We start from the raw sequence: 6000 nt of genomic DNA, 5'->3' as shown, positions 1-6000 counted from the left end.
AAGAGGAGGGCTGCTTGGTAACCGCGAGGCCGAGGCTTCCTGAGCAGTAGAGCTCCAGGTCTGCCTGACTTGCACAGGAATGATCCCAGTGTTACTCCCAACGGCTGACGCCCAGCTGTGGCCCCAGGGAGGGTGGGGGTGGGAAAAGGGCATCCTAACCCAGGGCTCAAACTGCCAAGACTGTAAGGAACAGAAACTCCAGAAATCTCATTTTTCTTTTCTCGGCACCCCAGCATCCACCATCATAATGCCTCCCTTTCCTATGGGAAGGCAGTATCGCATCCTGTGTAATAGAAGGGCCTGGCTCCTGGATTGGGTTCAGCCTTTCCTCTTGCGAGCTGCCTGATGGAGGGCAAGACTCCCAGCTTCCATGTCAGGGTGCTCGTTTGCAAAATGGGGAAATAACACCCGCCTCATAAAATCACATCAAAGACTTAAAAAGAAAAAAAAGTAACACATGAAATGCTGAGCATAGTGCCGGGTACATGAGGAAAGTTCAATTAATTGTGGCAAGCAGAATCTTAATGTCTCCTTTAGAAAATACAATTAGTGCACCCTATTCCACGGTGACCTCTGAGAAAGCTTCTGCTGTGAGTTTATAAGGAATTACTAACTCTCCAAATCCCGGAATGACAGACTTCAATTCTAAATTAGTCGACTTTGTTTTTTAGGATCGGATTTGGCCTTTTCTTACCGCCTCCTCAAACCCGGCGCCCCCAAGCCATTCTCGGTTTCTGATCCCACACCCCACCAGCATAGGCCGACTTGCGTCCCCGGCCCCAGACGTCTCCTCGGGAAAGTAGGCAGGAGGAAGAGAAGCACACGGTGATCTCATCCTTTGGGACTGGGTGTTTTTCCGGCCGGGGCGCGCAGCATCCCCAGCCACACTGCAGCGCTGACCCCTGCCCCGCCTTTCGCTGCAGTCCTGGAAGGGCTCCCAGGGGTGGACGGGTGGGGTTCAGAAGACTGTCTGCAGCGCAGGGAGGGGCAGGATTGGAGGATCCAAGCTGCGGGGTGGGTGGGGCGGCTGGAGCATCACGGCCCGCCCGGGCGGAGGCAGAGACTCGACTGCACGACCGACCCCCATCCCTGGCGCGCGCCCTCCTTTCTCATTCTCCGCGTCGCACCCGCAATCGTCTTTTCTCCTGCACCGCCGCTTCGGCGCCTTCCGGGAGCGCTCGGCCCTTTCCGTCGGACGATCGGGAGGCGAGCTGGTGGAAGCTCCGCCCCCCCTGCTCTGCCGGCGCTCGCCCCCGCCCCTCGTGCCTAGCCGGGGCGCTTCCCTCGCGCTCGCGCCCGCCAGCCACTGGAACGCGCGTGGCCGCGTATAAAAGAGGCGGGGCGCGCGCGTCGCCGCCACTACCCGCTGCGGAGCGAACGGCTAGGAGTGGAGGCCACGGAGGATCGTTGGTCCCTCAGCAACGCCGAGTCCCACGCACCCACCGCGCTCACCCGCAGGAACTGGTGAGACCGGGAGCGAGGGAGCGCGGGCGGAAGCGGGGCCGGAGGGCAGCCGACCCCTGGGCGGGGAGCCGGGTCGCCCCCGAGGAGGGGCGGGGCTAGCGCGCGGACAGGTGAGCCGGGCCGGCCTTGCAGCTTCCTCAGGCGGGCGGGGAGCCGGGGAGCCGGGGGAGCCGGGCGAGCCGGTCGCGGCGGGCTTGTGGTACGTGGGCTGCGGAGGAGCCGCCTGGCCGAGTCCCGGTGTCGGCAGCTGGAATGTCATTGACTGAGCGGAGGGGGTGGCGAGGCCGCCGGGTCCCTCCCCGCCCCCAGCTCCAGCCTTGCCGCGGCCGCGCCCTGCCCCATCCGGTTGCGGCAGGTGGGGCGGGGGCTCCCTGGTCGGGATGGTCCCCATACTCCTTCCTGCAGAGCGCTTCCCCCACTGCACCCAGTTTCGTCCCTTGGTGGGGAGCGACTTTTGCAGCTTCTTTTCCCAAATCCCTGCAAGCAATGCGGGCCCACCCCGTGGAGAAGAAAGAGCCGAGAGCTTAAGGTGAAGGTCTCTTTGATGTTAATTTCGTCCTGTTCAGCGACTCTTGGCCTTCTTTCTCGCTGCAGAAAGGTTCGAGGCTGCCCTCTCTTTTTCTTTCCTTATAATAAACATTTTTTTCTTACCCAGTTGTGATTTGCTGTAAATAACAGATTGCTACGGCTCTTGCTTTGTGTGAGACTCAAATCAAATAACTTAACAGCTTGGAGTTGTTATTTTTTTTTCCCCTGAGACCGGGTTTTTCGAGTCGAGGGCGGTGTATTATTTGTCAGAAATTCTACAGCTATGCCGGTGTTGAATGATAGAGCAGCCTTTTGTTTGAAAGCCGTCCTTGAATCTGATTAGGTGTTTCCCAAAGAAAATTTCTTTTCAAAGTCTCTTTGATGTACTGGGGAAAAACGTATTTTAAATAAAGGGCTTGTTAAGGTTAAGGGTTGAATATGTTTTAAATTAAAAGCCTGAATAGATCAGAAAACTGGGCTGAGAGGATGCTGAACCGCTGCAACACCTTATCACATCTCTTTTATATAATAGACCCTGAAATCTGAAGGCCCTTTGTTCTGTCTTCATCGTGATATTTTAGAAAAACTTACCATCATGGCTGTTAGGAAAGAGTAGAAGAGAGACTGTATGAAGTATTTTCATAATGTGTTGAAAAATTGCGTCGTCATAGCGATTGGATTTTACTAAAACAGAATGTATCAAAGATGGAAGGGTGGGGGAGTCTGGCAGGCAGGGAAGAAAATCTGAGGAACAGCAGCGGGAACACTCAACTGTGTGAAGCCGTTGAGCCGAGGTTCCAACTCTGCAAACCAGTCATTTATTTTCCCTTTTGTTGCCGCTCTGTCTGAGATTTTGAAAGGTCACAATGAAGTCAAAGTTTAAAAAATGTGCTGCAGTGAGGGCCTCTGTGCAGGAAATTAACAATAAGCCCTTTTTAGTAACTGGGCCAGTTAATTACTCAGAGGACCCTCAAAGTGTGTTAGCTGTTACCCAGGGACCTGGATGGAGGGACGCGCCTGGAAAGGAGGATTTGCTCTGGACAGGACAGGTGTGAAGCCGTTCTCAGCGTTAGCCATGGTGCAGGAGCGCTCTCCTGTATGCTTTGGGTCTAGGCGCCGTTTTGTGGTAATCTAATAATTGGAGACATCTGATCTGCCCCTGGCTCTAACACGATCTCGTCCTCGTCGAGCAGTCTGATGAACAGGTTGAGGTGGTTCCCTGGGTTAGAATTCTCTCCCCGTGTCCATGTTTCCTTACCTGCCTGCATCCCAAAGGGAGGGGCCCACTGCAGATCCTGAGAAGCGGATGTCAAGAATAGCCCACAGTGCTGTCATTGCTGAACCGGCACTGAGGACAGTCAGCAGGACGCCTGTCTGTGATCAGTCCTCTGGGCTATTCCAGGACACCGCTCGTTCCACAGCTGGGTCTGCCGCAGCTTCTCAGCTGTGGTCCATCAGCTGTGGTTGGAGTAGGTAAAAGAATTCAGAATTCGGCGCCCCGGTGGCAAATGCTGGCTCCCGGAATTCAGGGGGAACGCGCTCCAGGCCACTGGGCCGCGGCAGCTGCTCCCGTACCTCCCTTCCACCTTTTTTTGCATATTCCTCTTGCACCTGTTTTAAACAGGAAATAGTATTTTGTAGAGGAAGTCGACCTGGACCTGTAAATTAGGCCCAAGTCAGATCTTTGTAGCTTGAATTCTCGTTTCTGATGTTTTCTTGAAATTATGCTATTTTATTACTGAAAGGAAGGGAATTTAGGGATCACCTAGTCCTAGAAATTTCAGTCCATTGGAACTCTTAGTGTTAAAAAGCAAAGTCAGTATATTACTTTATTTGAAAAGTAGGGAAACTGATGCCCACAAGGGGCTATGACTTGGCCGCAGCAGCACGTTTCGATAGACAGGAACCGCTAAGGCCAGAAAACCTTGGGTCCCTTTCCACATGGTAAACCCCTGGTGGGATTTATTACTAGAAGGTGCTGGGGAAATATCTGAAAGTCAATTTTATCTGTATGCGTGTATTTTTAAGGATCTGTTTTCTTCGTTCTGAAATGATTTTGTTCCGTTTGCCCTCAGAAGCTTGTTATCTTGCTCTTCCCCCGCCCTTTTAGACTGCACATTCCTCCATCATGTTGTCATCGTTTCGTAAGCGCAGAGTCCAGGTATTTGACCAGCATGCAGGAAATGCGTTGCCTTTTCGCTTTTGCCTGGTTTGCAGTGAAGAAGACACTTTTGTGTCAAAGAGGTTGAATGATCCAAAGAGAGGGGGGAAACTCGGCCTGCATGACTTTTCCGTTAAGGTTTCTGTTAGGGGTTGGTTTTTTTTTTGTTTGTTTGGTTTTGGCGTTACATGAACAGAAGTCTTAGTAAATTTATTCTAAAATTTTCAAAGCCTCCTGTTTTTACCTTCCTCTCTTTAAGGCATGAATCTGTTATTTATCACCCTACTGGCGTTTGCATGTAATGTTTGCTGGGTTACTTTTTATTGATGATTACTTGGTTCTTAAGAACCAAGAGACTAAACAGATTATCTCGGACGTTTGGAAAAAGTAATCTGAAAACATGTAGTAAAAATAGTATTTTAAAATTTGGCAAGTATTGTAAACTTGTTTTTGTTTCCTGTTTCCATTGACTTTTTTTTTCTGCCACAATCCTTGTAATGAAATGGAACTTGCATTTTTTATTTTATTTTTTTAAAAAGTTCACTATATATCTATTGTATCTATGTACAGTTTTTGAGTGTTTGCTAAATTGGGCTTTTTCAAAAAGAAAAATGCTTAACATTAATGTCTTGATATTCCACAAAGAGAAACAGAAACTTTGTAATTGCCTAGTGCTTATGGGTGATAAATCTAAGTCAGGCCCTTTTATAAATCAGATTGGCTAATTATTTAAACAAGGTTTATAATAATGGGCCACATTTTAACTCTCCTGTTTTGAATCTTGGTAACGATATTTTGCACTTAAATATCTTTCATCTGAATTTTACAGGTTAACAGGTAAGTAGCAGCAAGGTAGTAATCGGGGGGCATGCAGAAGTGAGTTTTCCCAACACTGCTCTTCATTTCTGGGTGCCGATGCAATGCAGCAGGAGATTTTTGCTTCCCAAAGCCAAGTCCCTGCGTACCTCTGCAGAACCCGGCTAAGCTGGGATGGATGCATCGGTTCGAAGGCTGACGTGCAGATCCACAATCCTGATTGGAATGTGGTTTAAACAAAGATATTTTTTTCATCGTTAGAACTCAATTCATGTAATTTTTTTACCTCTCTGCTTATCAGCAGATCACCACTAAAATCTGCAGCTGAGCTGTGTTTTTTGAGTTAATTCATTTGATCTGAGAATCAATTGTATAAAATCGTTACGGGTGCTAACCAGTTCTTTGGTGGTTTGTTAGGGAGCCTTTCTGCATCCCTGGGTGTAGAGTTCCCTTGCTTTGGAAGTGTAAAATTTGGTAATAGAGAAGCTGTATAAGCCACAGAGAAAGGACATTGTCGGTTCTGCACCTTTGGGTTCTGACTAAGCAAGAAAAACAAAGCTGACAAATGGTTTCTGTGACCTTTTACTTTGGGTGATGTTGATGAATTTTCCAGGGAGCCAAATGATCTCCTCATCCTGTTAGTTCCTAAAATCCCTTTCCTTGCAAAACCACGTACCTGGTGTCCTGCCTGCCACCGGGATTCATTTTGTAGTGTTCCAGAGGTCGCCTACGTCCGGCCCGCTGAGCCTGTTGAAATGCCGGCAGCCCCAGGGCTTTGTTTTAAAGAGGAGCTCCTTTCTCTCCACCGTGGTGTTCTCCTCTGAGGTTCCGTAGAGAAACTGGCAGCTGACTTCTCCCGCTCACCCAGGCCGGGGCAAGGGTGTCCTAAACCACTCGCTACAGGTGCCAAGTTTGCAGAGACCAAAGCATTTGGCCTTTGCTTTGAAATGTTTGTAACGCAGTCTTTTCTGTTGCTTAACCCAGGGTCTTCCCCACCCACTGCCTCTCCGCACCCTCCAAAGATGTGACAG

The 6000-nt window shown here is 49.7% G+C and overlaps 1 protein-coding gene across 6 annotated transcripts in view; it reads left to right on the top strand.

Moving 5' to 3' along the window:
• Positions 1-1337: 1337 nt before the first annotated feature.
• SPTAN1 (spectrin alpha, non-erythrocytic 1) overlaps positions 1338-6000 on the top strand; it is a 57299-nt gene continuing 52636 nt past the window's right edge. For 5 of the 6 annotated variants that reach the window (XM_054584276.1, XM_054584274.1, XM_054584273.1 and 2 more), the window contains exon 1: positions 1338-1464. The gene's annotated coding sequence lies outside the window, so the exon portion shown is untranslated. Of the gene's footprint in view, positions 1465-1864; positions 1994-6000 lie in introns of those variants that run through there. The other variant, XM_054584271.1, reaches the window with a different exon arrangement.

This window comes from Pteronotus mesoamericanus, unplaced genomic scaffold, assembly GCF_021234165.1.
Source record: "Pteronotus mesoamericanus isolate MK-2021 breed Mesoamerican mustached bat unplaced genomic scaffold, CSHL_Meso_final contig_78, whole genome shotgun sequence".
Lineage (NCBI taxonomy): Eukaryota > Metazoa > Chordata > Mammalia > Chiroptera > Mormoopidae > Pteronotus > Pteronotus mesoamericanus.
This window is presented reverse-complemented; position numbering and strand designations above follow the sequence as displayed.